The following is an 18,411-nucleotide window of genomic DNA, read 5'->3' on the forward strand; positions in this document are numbered from 1 at the left end:
TCGCGGTCGGTGACGTCTTGTAGATGTGATTGGAGCCTTAGTTACAGGATCCATCGGTCGTGGTCGGTGACTTCTTGTAGATGTGATCGGAGCCTTAGTTACAGCATCCATCGGTCGTGGTCCGTGACGTCTTGTAGATGTGATCGGAGCCTTAGTTACAGGATCCATCGGTTGTGGTCGGTGACGTCTTATAGATGTGATCGGAGCCTTAGTTACAGGATCCATCCGTCGTGGTCGGTGACGTCTTGTAGATGTGATCGGAGCCTTAGTTACAGGATCCATCGGTCGTGGTCAGTGACATCTTGTAGATGTGATCTGAGCCTTAGTTACAGGATCCATCGGTCATGGACGTCTTGTAGATGTGATCGGATCCTTAGTTACAGGATCCATCGGTCGTGGTCGGTGACGTCTTGTAGATGTGATCGGAGCCTTAGTTACAGGATACATCGCTCGTGGTTGGTGACGTCTTGTAGATGTGAACGGAGCCTTAGTTACAGGATCCATCGGTCGTGGTCGGGGACGTCTTGTAGATGTGATCGGAGCCTTAGTTACAGGATCCATCGGTTGTGGTCGGTGACGTCTTGTTGATGTGATCGGAGCCTTAGTTACAGGATCCATCGGTCGTGGTCGGTGATGTCTTGTAGATGTGATCGGAGCCTTAGTTACAGGATCCATCGGTCGTGGACTTCTTGTAGATGTGATCGGATTCTTAGTTACAGGATCCATCGGTCGTGGTCGGTGACGTTTTGTAGATGTGATCGGAGCCTTAGTTACAGGATCCATCAGTCGTGGTCGGTGACCTCTGTAGATGTGATCGGAGTCTTAGTTACAGGATCCATCGGTCGTGGTCGGTGTCGTCTTGTAGATGTGATCAGAGCCTTACACTGTGTGCAGAATTATTAGGCAAGTTGCATTTTAGAGTATTATTTTTATTAATGATCAACAAATATGTTCTCAATCAACCCAAAAGACTCATAAATATCCAAGCTTAATATTTTTGGAAGTTGGAGGTTTTTTTTTTTTAGATTTGGCTATCTTAGGAGGATATCTGTTTGTGCAGGTAACTTTTACTGTGCCGAATTATTAGGCAACTTAATAAAAATCAAATATAATCTCATCTCACTTTTTTATTTTCACCAGGTAAACCAATATCAGTGCACAAAATTTAGAAATAAACATTTCTGACATGCAAAAACAAAATCTAAAAAAATCAGTGATCAATATAGCCACCTTTCTTTATGATGACACTCAACAGCCTTCCATCTATAGATTCTGTCACTTGCTTGATCTGTTTTCGATCAACATTGCGTACAGCAGCCACCACAGCCTCCCAGACACTGTTCCGAGAGGTGTACTGTTTTCCCTCCCTGTAGATCTCACATTTTATGATGGACTACAGGTTCTCTATGGGTTTCAGATCAGGTGAATAAGGGGGCCATGTCATTAATTTTTTTTCTTTTAGACCTTTACTGGCCAGCCACGCTGTGGAGTAGTTGGATGCATGTGATGGAGCATTGTCCTGCATGAAAATCATGTTTTTCTTGAACGATACCGACTTCTTCCTCTACCACTGCTTGAAAAAGTTGTCTTCCAGAAACTGGCAGTAGGTCTGGGAGTTGAGCTTAACTCTATCCTCAACCCGAAAAGGTCCCACAAGTTCATCTTTGATGATACCAGCCCATACCAGTACCCCACCTCCACCTTGCTGGCATCTGAGTCGGAGTGGAGCTCTCTGCCCTTTACTGATCCAGCCTCTGGCCCATCAAGAGTCACTCTCATTTCATCAGTCCATAAAACCTTTGAAAAATCAGTCTTAAGATATTTCTTGGTCTATTATTGACGTTTTATCTTATGTTTCTTGTTCAAAGGTGGTCGTTTTTCAGCCTTCGTTACCTTGGCCATGTCCCTGAGTATCGCACACCTTGTGCTTTTTGATACTCCAGTAACGTTGCAGCTATGAAATATGGCAAAACTGGTGGCGAATGGCATCTTGGCAGCTTCACGCTTGATTTTTCCTCAATTGATGGGCAGTTATTTCGCGCCTTTTTTGGCCAACACGCTTCTTGCGACCCTGTTGGCTATTTGCCATGAAACGCTTGATTGTTCGGTGACCACACTTCAAAAGTTTGGAAATTTCAAGATTGCTGCATCCCTCTGCAAGACATCTCACAATTTTGGACTTTTCAGAGCCCGTCAAATCTCTCTTCTGACCCATTTTTCCAAAGGAACGGAAGTTGCCTAATAATTAAGCACACCTTATATAGGGTGTTGATGTCATTAGTCAACACCCCTCCTCATTACAGAGATGCACATCACCAGATTTACTTAATTGGTAGTTGTCTCTCAAGCCTATGCAGCTTGGAGTAGGACAACATGTATAAAAAGTATCATGTGATCAAAATACTCATTTGCCTAATAATTTGGCACACAGTGTAGTTACAGGATCCATCGGTCGTGGTCGGTGACGTCTTGTAGATGTGATCGGAGCATTAGTTACAGGATCCATCGGTCGTGGTCGGTGACTTCTTGTAGATGTAATTGGAGCCTTAGTTACAGGATCCATCAGTCGTGGTTGGTGATGTCTTGTAGATGTGATTGGGGCCTTAGTTACAGGATCCATCGGTCATGGTCGGTGTCGTCTTGTAGATGTGATCGGAGCCTTAGTTACAGGATCCATCGGTCGTGGTTGGTGTCATCTTGTAGATGTGATCGGAGCCTTAGTTACAGGATCCATCGGTCGTGGTTGGTGACTTCTTGTAGATGTGATCGGAGCCTTAGTTACAGGATCCATCAGTCGTGGTCGGTGTCGTCTTAACAATAGTGAGGGCTGACTGCTGGCCCTTTAACAATACTAAGGGCCGCCTGACGGCCCTATAAAAATAGGCTTTGTGACTTTCAGAGTCCCTCCTTCATAAATGAAAGAGGATGTGTCTGATCATGTCTCACATACCACATGGGTAGGTAAGTTAGTAAAATGTTAAAATGATATTTACCGGTGAATGTATTTTTCACCATGGAAAGCGATGCAAAACTACAAAAATGCATGTGAACATAGCCCAAGGTGTGGAGGAGCACTTTTTTGTGTGTTTTTTTTTTGCTTTGTATACAAGCCATTACCCTGGAAAGAATGTCCTTTTAACGCTTTTTTTCCGGGAAAATCCATTTTGGCTTTGTTTTTGTATGTTTTATTGTGAGTCCGTAAAAGTGATGTAATACTCTGACAACATTGTTCACAGCAGTGACCTGGGAGTCAGAGATGCTTCCAGGGGTCTTCCCATGTAATTTGAGCACTGTTCCCATCGATTTGGGCAATTTTTAGGCCCCCTGCAGACCTCCGAGGTGGGGGCCGCCAGAAGAATGCTCGAGTTTCCCATTGACTTAGATTGGGCTCATTGCTCGGGTCGAGCACCCGAGCATTACGATTTACTCGGCCCGAGCAACGAGCACTTCCAGCATTTTAGAGCTTGCTCATCACTAGTAACGAGCTAATTTAGTAATAGAGAGCAAACTCTCCTAAATATTCAGACAGAGCTTTGGGGAAGGATTTATGCAGGGGCGGGGAGCATTTATGTACATTTTGTCCAAGTGCCATTTTTTCAAAATGCCTTGCCATTAAACATAGCAGAAAGGGCAGGAGCAGGTAAGACATTCAAAGAAACCAGATCATTTGCACTGCATCAAGTATTCATCATATTTACTTGTATAATTTCTATTCTGGCAGCTGCACTCACTCACATCCACAGTCCTTGCACACACTCTTTGCACTCCATCCATATCAGCCCCTCTCTCCCCTCCTATGTACAGTACTAAATAGCTGCACTAAGATCTGCTAATTATTTCTCCACTTTGGATCTCAATAGTGGGTACTGGCAGGTTCCTGTGGCAGAGGCGGACAAAGAAAAGACCGCGTTTACAACACCAATGGGCCTCAGCGAGTTCAACTGCATGCCATTCGGGCTCTGCAATGCCACAGGAACCTTCCAGCAGTTAATGGCGTGATGCCTAGGACACAAGAACTTCGAAACTGTCCTGCTGTACCTGGACGACGTAATTGTCTACTCGAAGACATATGAAGACCACCTGGAGCACCTGGCCGAGGTGTTTGAAGCCCTATCTGGTTTTGGCCTGTAGGTAAAGCTGTCCAAATGCCACCTGTTGAAGCCCAAGGTGCAGTACCTAGTTCATATGGTAAGCGCTGAAGGTGTAGCGCCAGACCCTGAAAAAGTCACCGTAATCAAGGACTGGCTAAGACCCTCCACTATCAAGGAAGTGCGGCAGTTCCTCGGGCTGGTAGGCTACTACAGGAGATTTATCAAGGGTTTCACCAAGATAGCAGCACCCATGCAGGACCTCCTGGTAGGCCAGTCCAAGAAGGCCAAGAACCCGAAACCTCCGTTCAAATAGGGTAAACCAGAAGACGAATCTTTCACCTGACTGAAGATGGCTCTGACCGGAGACGAAGTCCTGGCCTACCCCGACTATGGCCAACCCTTTATACTCCATTCAGATGCCAGCAACGTGAGATTGTGAGCGGTGCAGTCTCAGGTACAGCAAGGCAGAGAGAGAGTGATTGCCTATGCCAGCAGGAAGCTCCGGCCCTCGGAAAGGAACCCCGACAACTACAGTTACTTCAAGTTGGAGTTTCTCGCCATAGTCTGGGCTGTAACAGAGCGCTTCAAGCACTATCTCGCCTCCTCCAAATTTACAGTCTTCACGGACAATAACCCGCTGACGCACCAGGAGACTGCGAGGCTTGGTGCCCTAGAGCAAAGATGGATGGCCCGACTGTCTAACTACGAGTTTACCATCAAGTATCGGGCGAGGCATAAAAATGCAAATGCTGATGCGCTGTCTAGGATGCCCAACTTGCCAGATGGGGGAGAAGTCCTGGAAGAGCTGGAGGAGATAGAGATACCCGCTTTCCATCGTCATGGGGTGACCCAGTACTCCCACTATGTAAGGGACAAGAGCTCCACCAACAGAGAGGCCACGTTCAACCCATTGCCCCACCATGGATGGGCAGAAACGCAGGATAGCGACCCGGCTGTCCGCCTAGTCAAGGAGTTGCTGATGCAAGCTGACTCATACCCTGATCCAGATGCTCCACAGGAGACCGAACAGTTGTGGAAGGAGAAGGGCAAACTGTTCATCTACAAAGGAAAGCTGTGTCGAAGAAGCATCAACTCCCGGACACATGAACTGGTCTGGCAGGTGGTAGTCCAGAGGCGGGATGCGTCAATGGTCTTAGAAGCGTACCACGATGGAGCAGGATACTTCGGGTGGAAGAAGTTGGAAGTCCTGTTACGTGAGCAATTCTACTGGCCTGTCATGAGGAAAGCAATCGAGAGATGGTGTCGAGAATGTGGTCCATGCAACCTGAGACGAAAAGACCGTGACAGCCAGAGGGCTCCCCTGCAGCCCATCATCACCAAACAGCCACTAGAACTGGTAGCCTTGGACCACATGAAGCTAGCCCCAAGCAGGTCAGGCTATGTCTACGCGCTAACCATAGTAGACCACTACTCCCGGTTCCTGGTAGTAGTGCCAGTAAAAGACCAGGCGGCTCAGACGGCAGCCAAAGCGTTCCAACAGCACTTTTGTGGCCCGCACGGTTACCCTGAACGGGTGCTTACCGACCAAGGTCCAGCCTTTAAAGCAGAGGTGTTCCAGGAATTCTGTAACTTGTACGGTTGCAAGAAAATAAGGACGACGCCGTATCATCCCCAGACCAATGGGTTGTGTGAAAAGATGAACCAGGAGGTGATAGACCTGTTGAAGACGTTGCCCCTTAAAGAACGTAGCCTGTGGCCAGAGAAGTTACCAGATTTGGTGGACCTATATAATCACATCCCGGTGAACTCCACCAACTGTACACCTGCTTACCTGATGAGAGCAAGACCTGGTAGACTACCCATCGACTTAGACATGGGAGTCTTAACACCAGAGACGACCTCACCAGATGCGGATTGGGATACCGAGCGGCAGCAACAATACCGCAAGGTGCAAGAATGTGTTGAGAGAAGTTTGTCCCAGGCAAGACAGAAGCAAGAGAAAACTTATAATCAGCATGCACCTGCCGTTCCCTTATCACCTGGAGAACAGGTACTTAAGAGGAAAAGACGAGTCCACAAGTTAGATGACCAGTGGGAGGTTGAGCCATACACCGTCCTACCCTCAAATTACGACAACACCAAAGTGTGCCTCATCAGCAAAGATGGAGGGGAAACTTCAGCGGCAGTCTCAAGAGATCACTTGAAGATATGTCCTGAACAGTTGAAACACAAAGAAGATCAAGACAGCCCTCAGCCCACAGAAGAGGTGGAAGAAACGGTTCAGACAGTCCTCAGAGAATTTCCCCGGTCTTGGACGCAGGTGAACAAAGCGATTGTGGTACCGGTCCTGACCTTTATCCAAGCGGCCTCACCGGAAGCTGCAGAGGCTCCAGAACATCTGGAAGACCAGTCGGCCCCAGAGACAGATGCTTCATCAGCAGCAGATCAGGAGAATCTACCCTCTGCTAGCAGTGAACCTGTAGTACCCAGGGTGAGCCAAAGAATTTGTAGGAGATTACCCAGCCTACCGGTGTTACCTCAGACTACCCGTAGTGTAGATCACACTGAACCCACCACACCAGGGTTAGACACTAGGGACCAGCGTAGGGCAGTGACAACTAACGTACTATGTAGATCGACCAGGAGTCCAAAAGGTCAGCTCCCTGCTCGCTGGAGAAACTAAAGTATAAAGTATAAGAGAACTAAAGTGTATGTTGTTTATAGTTGTACCCATTAAATAGTCTTGCAAAAGTATATTTGTTGAATTTATGGACAATTGGGCCACAGGACTAGGTGTGGTCAGGACATTATTGAAAATAGTTTCTAATAGGCCTAGAAAATAAACCGCAGGCGTGGCTGGAGACCAGGCCCAACGAAAGAGTGCCCTGAAGCCACGCCCAGGGACGATGCACAAAGTGGGTTGATGCGGTTCCCACCAGCCAAATTACAGTTACCAGGATTGTGGCGTAAGGACTAAGCGCCGCAGTGACTGCTTTCAATTTTTGTTGGGTTTTTGTAATTATTGATTTTGTAACCTGTTTGTAATGTGAATTGTTATTTGTTAATTAATTTTAAAAGGTATCCTCAGTCCGGGAGTACTGAAGTTAACTAGGGGGGAATGTGGCACTCCAGGGGTCTGGTTGCCACAGTGGCATTGCCTCTCTCACAAGAGGTGATGCCATGCCTGGAAGCAAGCAGGGGTCCCCTAATCAGGTTTTACTAAGCATACAACACTTTCCTGGCTCCAGACCAGCAAGGGGAGTTTCTCCCCTTGGCAACTGGGATCTGGAGGTGGGGTTAGTTAGTCTTAGTGTGAGGAGTTGAAGTCAGGACGTTGAGGAGAGAGGAGCTGGGGACTGGAGCTGTTCAGCAGCTCACCCCAGAAGAACCAGCACAGAGGAACTGGACACCGGAGTCCGAGGCTGTGGGGGCACCGAAGGCCCAGCAGCAGAAACCGGAGGGCAGGAGATTGCAGGTCTCCTGGCCCCATCAGACGCCCGGAGGCTCAGCAGCTTCGCAGGGCCCAGCACCGCCACGTGGGAGCGACGCATCAGCAAGACCCGAGCTGCCTGCCATACGGGTGAGCAAAAAGACATTGCACTCAGGGACGAGGGCCACAGCACAGCTACAAGCAGCAGGGCCAAAGAGTTTAGTGGAAAGGGAAGGCCTCCAACTTCACCTGGCAAAGAGGATTCTTTACTTGCTTCCAGGCTGCCCGGACTTCCACTTCTAGCCAGTACCCTAGTCCCGGCTTGTGTAATCACCACCAGTAAAGCTAAGAGGAAACCGCCATTAGGTTGTGGACTGATTATTGCTGTGCCATCAACCCCTGCACTACAACGCCCAGCATAACCCATAACATCTACACTGCCCTGGAGCTAAGCTCTACCTGTGGAGAGCCACACCATCCCTGCTGCAGTAACATCAGCTCCAGAGGACTGCTCCGGAGCGGCGGCTCCCTTAGCCGCATACCACCGGTGGCGTCACGAACTTTATACAATCACTATAAATCCCCTATCAATAACCCCTTTTTATTGACCGCCCTGGGTCACAGACCGGGTCACCGCCACTGTGACATCCCCACAGCATCTACCGTCCTGGCACCGGGTACCCCACGGCCCAGGGGGCGCGTCAGATAAATAAGACAGTACAAAGTTTAATAAGACAAAAACAAAGAGCATTCCAAATCTTGAAGGCTGAGAATACAGAAATAGCATTTCAGGAGTATAAGGCTATGTTCACACGTTGCAATTTTTCAGTGTTTTTTTAATGCATTTTTATGCAAATTTTCAGCTGCATTTTACCGTACCAGCAAAGTGTATGAGATTTCAGAAATCTCATGCACATAGCTTGTTTTTTTTTTTGTCCTCAATCTTTCGTGCAATACCTTGGTTCTTGAAAAATACAGCATGTCACTTCTTTCAGCGTATTTTCAGCCTTTTTCACCCATTGAAAGCAATGAGTAGTGCAAAAAACACTGCAAAAACGCAGGTGTCAGGTTTTGCAGTGTTTTTGATGCCAAAACCTGAGGAAGTTGAATAAGATTTTTTTTTTGCATTAAACTTTATCAGCATGCAAAAGAGACAAATGTACAGTGACAAAAACGCTGTAAAAAAAGCACAAAAAACGCAGCAAAACCTGCTTTTTTGAGGTAGCTTCTCTACTGCCAAGAGGGCAGGTGTTGCCTGCGGGAAAAAATGCAGCAAAAATGCAATGTATGAACATAGCCTAAAGATCTCAATAAGAAATGTAAAAAAGAAAATCAGGGTAGCAAAGTTATCTACAGAGAAACAAATTACCAGAGACATTAAAATAAATCCCCAAAAATCCCAATGCCAAAAATAAAAAAAAACGGATGGTATCAGCCCCTTAAAAGACAATAATAACAAAATAATTATAGAGGACAAAGAAAAGGCGGAGATACAAAGCAGTCACTTTTCATCCGTGTTCACCAATGAATCATCTAGGGATCTTTCAACAAGGCAAAAATCAAAGTTCACCACCTGATATAACTAGTTTAACGCAAAAATAAGTACGCCTGCGTCTCAGCAAATTAAACATTGACAAATCCCCCGGCCCAGATGGCACACCAACCACAACTGATGGATCCTGTAACTAAGGCTCGGATCACATCTACAAGACATCAACAACCATGACCGAGGGATCCTGTAACAAAGGCTCCGATCACATCTACAAGACGTCACCGACCACGACCGATGGATCCTGTAACTAAGGCTCCGATCACATCTACAAGACATCACCGACCACGACCGATGGATCCTGTAACTAAGGCTCCGATCACATCTACAAGATGTCACCATCCACAACCGATAGATCCTGTAACTAAGTGTCCGATCACATCTATAAGACGTCACCAACCACGACCGATGGATCCTGTAACTAAGGCTCCGATCACATCTACATGATGACACCAACCACGAACTATGGATCCTGTAACTAAGGCTCCAATCACATCTACAAGACGTCACCAACCACAACTGATGGATCCTGTAACTAAGGCTCGGATCACATCTACAAGACATCAACAACCACGACCGATGGATCCTGTAACTAAGGCTCCGATCACATCTACAAGACGTCACCAACCACGACCGATGGATCCGGTCACTAAGGCTCCGATCACATCTACAAGATGTCACCAACCACGACCGATGGATCCTGTAACTAAGGCTCCAATCACATCTACAAGACTACAGTGACTAGGACCAATGGAACCTGTAACAAAGGCTCCGATCACATCTACAAGACAGACACCAACCATGACAGATGGATCCTGTAACTAAGGCTCCGATCACATCTACAAGACGTCACCAACCACGACCGATGGATCCTGTAACTAAGGCTCCAATCACATCTAGAAGACTACAGTGACTAGGACCAATGGATCCTGTAACAAAGGCTCCGATCACATCTACAAGACAGACACCGACCATGACAGATGGATCCTGTAACTAAGGCTCAGATCACATCTACATGACGGCACCAATCACAACCGATGAATCCTGTAACTAAAACTCAGATCAAACCTACAAGACATCACCAACCACGACCCATGCATCCTGTAACTAAGGCTCTGATCACATCTACAAGACGTCACCAACCACGACCAATGGATCCTGTAACTAAGGCTCCGATCACATCTACAAGACATCACCGACCACGACCGATGGATCCTGTAACTAAGGTTCCGATCACATCTACAAGACGACACCAACCACGACCCATGCATCCTGTAACTAAGGCTCTGATCACATCTACAAGACGTCACCAACCACGACCAATGGATCCTGTAACTAAGGCTCTGATCACATCTACAAGACGTCACCAACCACGACCGATGGATCCTGTAACTAAGGCTCCGATCACATCTACAAGACATCACCAACCACGACCCATGCATCCTGTAACTAAGGCTCTGATCACATCTACAAGACGTCACCAACCACGACCAATGGATCCTGAAACTAAGGCTCCGATCACATCTACAAGACGTCACCGACCACGACCGATGGACCCTGTAACTAAGGCTCTGATCACATCTACAAGATGATAACAACCAAGAATGATGGATCCTGTAACTAAGGCTCTGATCACAGCTGCTAGACATCACCAACCACAACCGATGGATCCTGTAACTAATGCTCCTTCTCCATTTTAGTTTATTCCCTCTACCTTCACACCCCGGTGCTTCCCTCTGCTATTTGTGAAAGAATATTTTGTGTGCCTGGAGTTTTCTGTTTATCCCTGTATGTGTTGCCCTGTTTGTCGGGTGGGTGTACTTCAGTACACAGTAGCGCCCCTCTTCCCTGGGTGGGGGAGAAGAACAAGTGGAGGGCTAACTCAGGGTGAGGGTGGCGGCCTCGGCATCCTCATCTTCAGAGGTATCCCGGGGAATAGGGTGAGCAGACTTACGCACTGTAGTTTTTCAGAACCCTAACACGTCAGGTTTGGGGACCGTTACTTCCAGGCAACCCCTAGTAGAGGCCAAGATTGTTCTCTGGGGGGCGTGACAGGTTTGTAGTTTTCAGGGAGGCCTGTAAGCTTTACTTCCGGTTACTTCCTACCTCTGCAAGTACCGAGGAGCAACAGGTGGGGATAGTAATCGCGCTCCTTTAGGGTGACCCCAAGCATGGGCTTTTTCTCTCCTGCCGGACTCCCAGTCTCTCCGGACAGTGGAGGAAATTTTTCTTACCCTGGGTCTAATATATGCAGACGCCGACCGTGTCTCCCTGGCTGAATCCATGCTACGTCAGCTGCAGCAGGGAGACCGGCCGGCAGAGGAGTATTGCTCTGAGTTTCGTAGTTGGTCCACGGACACTAAGTGTAATGACCCCGCACTCCATAGCCAATTTTGTCAAGGGCTGTCGGCATGGTTATTGGATACCCTTGCATTATATGAGACTCCAGTCTCCCTTGAAGTGGCCATGTCTCTGGCGATCCGGGTTGATCGCCGTCTTCGCCACAGACAAAAAGGGACACCCCAATGTGTGGGAGATCCAGGGCTAAGGGAACCCTGGTCTGAGTCATCTGAGAAGCCCATGCAGTTGGGTGGGGCAACTCATTCTAGGGATCAAACTGGAGTTTGGGCATAAAGGGGCTGTGTGTGTTTTTACTGTGGAGGGAGGGGTCATTACATAGGTGCTTGTCCTTCCTTACCTCGCCGTAAAACAGCCACCAGGAAACCAATGAACTCGGGTTGCGGGGAGGTTAGCAACCCAGGTGTACGTGTCGCCTCCGTGAGTGGTTCTCAATTCTTCCTACCGGCCGAGATCCATCTGGGCAAAAATAAAGTGACCATTTGAGCCTTTCTGGACAGTGGGCGGGGTTTAATTTGATTAACGCTGAGTTCGTCCAGGCCCAGGGCCTCAAACCGCAAACACTGTCCAGACACATACCCTTGAGCCGGGGGTATTTTTCTCAAGTAATCCGAGGGTTACATTTACAGGTTGGGGCCATACACTCAGAATGTATTGACTGTTTTGTGCTAGAGGGCCTGCCCTCTCCTGTGGTTCTGGGACTACTGGGGCTCACGCTGCACAACCCTGCAGTAGATTGGCAGACGTGGGAGGTGGTTAAATGAAGAGAGTATGGTCATGGTCACTGTTTGGGCACTCGGCGGGCTAGGGTGGATATCCAGTCCGTGCCTAAATACCTGTTAGACTTTGAGGAAGTGTTCTCGGAGCAGGGGTGTCAAGAACTCCCTCCCCATCGTTCTTATGACTGCGCTGTTAATCTGGTTTCTGGAGCCAAGCTGCCAAAGAGCAGACTGTATAGTATCTCGGGTCCGGAGAGGCAGGCCATGAAGGACTATATCGTGGAAATTTTGGCTAAGGGTCATATCAGACCATCCTCATCCCCTGTTGCTGCAAAGTTTTTCTTTGTTAAGAAGAAAGATGGGGGGGTTATGCCCCTGCTTATATTTCCGCAAACTCAGTCTGATCACGGTCTGGGATTCATATCCGCTCCCTCTCATCCCGACCTATTTAATCAGATTGTGGGTGCAAAATGGTTTTATAAACTGGATCTCAGGGGGGTATATAACCTCATTCATATTAAAGAGGGGGACGAGTGGAAGACGGACTTCAACACGCCTGAGGGTCATTATGAAAACCTTGTGATGCCATTCGGGTTAACTAATGCTCCAGCCGTTTTTCACCATTTTGTTAATGACACCTGGCAGGTAGATTTGTGGTGATCTATCTTGATGACATATTAATTTATTCACTTGACCTTGAGTCACATCAGGTACATGTCAGGCAGGTCCATCAGATACTCAGAGTCAATAAATTATTTGTCAAGCCAGAGAAATACATGATTTTGGTTGAGGAAATCCCTTTTTTGGGTTATATTTTATCGTCCACCGGTTTTCGCATGGATCCGGCAAAAATTCAGGAGGTACTGGATTGGGAGCGTCCTGAGGATTTAAAGGCGTTACAAAGGTTTTTGGGTTTCGCCAACTACTACCGCAAGTTCATCAAAAACTTTTCTGTGGTAGCCAAACCTCTGACGGATATGACCAGGAAAGGGACGGACTATTCTAAATGGTTCAGTCCAGCCAGGGAGGCATTTAATACCCTAAAGGAGTGTTTTGCATCTGCGCCGATTCTCATACGGCCTGACGTCACTCAGCCATTCATTGTAGAAGTTGACGCGTCTGAAGTGGTGGTGGGGGCTGTTTTGTCGCAGGGTGCGTGTCCTGGTAAATGACACCCGTGTGCATACTTTTCTAAAAAACTGTCGCCCACTGAGAGAAATTATGACATTGGTAACAGAGAACTGTTGGCAATCAAGTGGGCTTTTGAGGAGTGGCGTCATTTTTTGGAGGGGGCATTTCATCCGGTTATGGTAATCACGGATCATAAGAATCTGGTATATCTAGGGTCTTCAAAACGTCTAACGCCCAGATAAGCAAGATGGGCATTATTCTTTACCAGGTTTAACTTTTTTGTCACTGTCACGTATAGGCTGGGGAACAAGGGCATTAAGGCGGATGCCTTATCTCGCTGTTTTCCTGGAGGTGGAGATAATTGTGAACCGGTTCCTATACTTCAAAAAGGGGTTGTGGTTGTATCTACAGGTGCTTCTCACAAAATTAGAATATCATCAAAAAGTAAATTTATTTCAGTTCTTCAATACAAAAAGTACAACTCATATATTATATATAGTCATTACACACAGAGGGATCTATTTCAAGTGTTTATTTCTATTAATGTTGATTATTATGGCTTACAGCCAATGAAAATACAAAAGTCATTATCTCAATAAATTAGAATAATTAACAAAAAACACCTGCAAAGGTTTCCTAAGCGTATAAAATGTCCCTTAGTCTGTTTCAGTAGGCTACACAATCATGGGGAAGACTGCTGACTTGGCAGATGTCCAGAAGGCAGTCATTGACACACTCAAGGAGGGTAAGCCACAAAAAGTCATTGCTAAAGAAGCTGGCTGTTCAATGTTCATAGAGTGCTGTATCCAAGCATATTAATGGAAAGTTGAGTGGAAGGAAAAAGTGTGGTAGGAAAAGGTGCACAAGCAACCGGGATAACCGCAGCCTTGAAATGACTGTTAAGAAAAGGCCATTCAAAAATTTGGGGGAGGTTCACAAGGAGTGGACTGCTGCTGGAGTCATTGCTTCAAGAGCCACCACACACAGAGGTATCCAGGACAAGGGCTACAAGTGTCGCATTCCTTGTGTCAGGCCACTCATGACCTATAGACAATGCCAGAAGCGTCTTACCTGGGCCAAGGAGAAAAAGACCTGGACTGTTCTAAGTGGTCCAAGGTGTTGTTTTCAGATGAAAGTAAATTTTGCATTTTATTTGGAAATCAAGGTCCCAGAGTCTGGAGGAAGAGTGGAGAGGCCACAATCCAAGCTGCTGGAGGTCTAGTGTGAAGTCTCCACAATCAGTGATGGTTTGGGGAGCCATGTCATCTGTCGGTGTAGGTCCACTGTGTTTTATCAAGACCAAAGTCAGCGCAGCCGTCTACCAGGACATTTTACAGCTCTTCATGCTTCCCTCTGCCGACAAGCTGTTTGGAGATGGAAATTTCATTCTCCAGCAGGACTTGGCCCCTGTCCACACGACCAAAAGTACCAATACCTGGTTTACACACAACAGTATCACTGTGCTTGATTGGCAGCAAACTCGCCTGACCTTAACCCCATAAAGAATATATGGGGTATTATCAAGAGGAAGATGAGAGACACCAGAGCCAACAATGCAGACGAGCTGAAGGCTGCTATCAAAGCCACCTGGGCTTCCATAACCCCTCAGCAGGGCCACAGGCTGATCCCTCCATGCCACATTGCCGCATTGATGCAGTAATTGAAGTGAAAGGAGCCGACCAAGTATTGAGGGCATTTACTGTACATAGATTTCAGTATGCCAACATTTCGGATTTTAAAATCATTTTTCAAGCTGTTGTTATCAAGTATTCTAATTTACTGAGATAATGACTTTTGTGTTTTCATTGGCTGTAAGCCATAATCATCAACATTAACAGAAATAAACACGTGAAATAGATCACTCTGCGTGTAATGACTCTATATAATAGATCCCTCTGCGTGTAATGACTCTATATAACAGATTTCTCTGCGTGTAATGACTCTATATAATTGATCCCGCTGCGTGTAATGACTCTATATAATAGATCCCTCTGTGTGTAATGACTCTATATAATAGATCCCTCTGTGTGTAATGACTCTATATAATAGATCCCTCTGCGTGTAATGACTCTATATAATAGATCCCTCTGCGTGTAATGACTCTATATAATAGATCCCTCTGTATGTAATGACTCTATATAATAGATCCCTCTGTGTGTAATGACTCCATATAATAGATCCCTCTGCGTGTAATGACTCTATATAATAAATCACTCTGTGTGTAATGACTCTATATAATAGATCCCTCTGTGTGTAATGACTCTATATAATAGATCCCTCTGCTTGTAATGACTCTATATAATAGATCACTCTGTGTGTAATGACTCTATATAATAGATCACTCTGTGTGTAATGATTCTATATAATAGATCCCTCTGTGTGTAATGACTCTATATAATAGATCCCTCTGCGTGTAATGACTCTATATAATAGATCCCTCTGTGTGTAATGACTCTATATAATAGATCCCTCTGCGTGTAATGACTCTATATAATAGATCCCTCTGCGTGTAATGACTCTATATAATAGATCGCTCTGTGTGTAATGACTCTATATAATAGGTCCCTCTGTGTGTAATGACTCTATATAATAGATCCCTCTGTATGTAATGACTCTATATAATAGATCACTCTGTGTGTAATGACTCTATATAATATATGAGCTTCACTTTTGTATTGAAGAACTGAAATAAATTACCATATTTTTCGGACTATAAGACGCACTTTGTTCCTCCAGAATTTTGGAGGAAAGTTGGGGGGTGCATCTTATAGTCCGATATACATAAATACTGTGGCTGTGGGTGGTGGGGTATGTAGGGGAAGCGACAGCGGTGGAGTAGCGAGGCACAGGAGGCAGCAGCCTGCAGCAGCCTACACTGTGCCCGCTATTAAAGAAAATTAATATTCACTGCTCCCCACGCCCATAGGCGTGGGGAGCAGTGAATATTCATTTTCCTTAATAGCCGGCACACTGTGCCTGTAGTGCGACTCCTGGTATGTATGGCCCCCCTCATCCTGGTATGCTTAGCACCCCCTGATCCTTGTAGCACTTCACAAAAAAAACAAAAACAAAAAAATTACACTCACCTCCTCTCTCCTCCAGCGCTGTGTCCCACTCTGTGCCGGAATAGTCACTGCTCTCCATGAGAGAATATTTTGTGTGCCTGGAGTGTTATGTTTATCCCTGTCTGTGCTACCCTGTTTTTCAGGTGGGTGTACTTCGGTGCACAGTAGCGCCCCTCTTCCCCGAGTGGGGGAGAACAAGCGGAGGGCTAACTCAGGAGTTAGAATGAGAGTGGAGGCCTCGGCATCCTCACCTTCAGAGGTATCCTGGGGAATAGGGTGAGCTAGGGTGCCCCCTAGTGTTAGGGTCAGGATAGGAACCCCTGATCTGTGGCCACCCAACAGCTGTGTCATGACATGGATCCTTTAACTAAGGCTCTGATCACATCGACAAAATGACACCAACCACGACCGATGGATCCTGTAACTAAGACTCCGATCACATCTACAAGACGTCACCAATCACGACCGATGGATCCTGTAACTAAGGCTCCGATCACATCTACAAGACGTCACCGAGCACGACCGATAGATCCTGTAACTAAGGCTCCGATCACATCTACAAGACGTCACCAACCACGAGCGATGCATCCTGTAACTAAGGCTCCGATCACATCTACATGACGTCACCGACCACGACCGATGGATCCTGTAACTAAGTCTCTGATCACATCTACAAGACGTCCCCGACCAAGACCGACGGATCCTGTAACTAAGGCTCCGATCACATCTACAAGACGTCACCGACCACGACCGATGGATCCTGTAACTAAGGCTCCGATCACATCTACAAGACGTCACCGACCACGACCGACGGATCCTGTAACTAAGGCTCCGATCACATCTACAAGACGTCACCGACCACGAGCGATGGATCCTGTAACTAAGGCTCCGATCACATCTACAAGACGTCACCGACCACGACCGATGGATCCTGTATCTAAGGCTCCGATCACATCTAGAAGACGTCACCGACCACGATCGATGGATCCTGTTACTAAGACTCCGATCACATCTAGAAAGACGTCACCAACCACGAGCGATGGATCCTGTAACTAAGGCTCCGATCACATCTACAAGACGTCACCGACCACGAGCGATGGATCCTGTAACTAAGGCTCCGATCACATCTACAAGACGTCACCGACCACGACCGATGGATCCTGTAACTAAGGCTCCGATCACATCTACAAGACGTCACCGACCACGAGCGATGGATCCTGTAACTAAGGCTCCGATCACATCTACAAGACGTCACCGACCACGACCGATGGATCCTGTAACTAAGACTCCGATCACATCTACAAGAAGTCACCGACCACGACCGATGGATCCTGCAACTAAGGCTCCGATCACATCTACGAGACGTCACCGACCACGACCGATGGATCCTGTAACTAAGGCTCCGATCACATCTACAAGACGTCACCGACCACAACCGATGGATCCTGTAACTAAGGCTCCGATCACATCTACAAGACGTCACCGACCACGACCGACGGATCCTGTAACTAAGGCTCCGATCACATCTACAAGACGTCACCGACCACGACCGATGGATCCTGTATCTAAGGCTCCGATCACATCTAGAAGACGTCACCGACCACGATCGATGGATCCTGTTACTAAGACTCCGATCACATCTAGAAAGACGTCACCAACCACGAGCGATGGATCCTGTAACTAAGGCTCCGATCACATCTACAAGACGTCACCGACCACGAGCGATGGATCCTGTAACTAAGGCTCCGATCACATCTACAAGACGTCACCGACCACGACCGATGGATCCTGTAACTAAGGCTCCGATCACATCTACAAGACGTCACCGACCACGAGCGATGGATCCTGTAACTAAGGCTCCGATCACATCTACAAGACGTCACCGACCACGACCGATGGATCCTGTAACTAAGACTCCGATCACATCTACAAGAAGTCACCGACCACGACCGATGGATCCTGCAACTAAGGCTCCGATCACATCTACGAGACGTCACCGACCACGACCGATGGATCCTGTAACTAAGGCTCCGATCACATCTACAAGACGTCACCGACCACAACCGATGGATCCTGTAACTAAGGCTCCGATCACATCTACAAGACG

The sequence above is a fragment of the Phyllobates terribilis genome, unplaced genomic scaffold (assembly GCF_046119375.1).
Source record: "Phyllobates terribilis strain yellow unplaced genomic scaffold, ASM4611937v1 Scaffold_291__1_contigs__length_2406647, whole genome shotgun sequence".
Taxonomy (NCBI): domain Eukaryota; kingdom Metazoa; phylum Chordata; class Amphibia; order Anura; family Dendrobatidae; genus Phyllobates; species Phyllobates terribilis.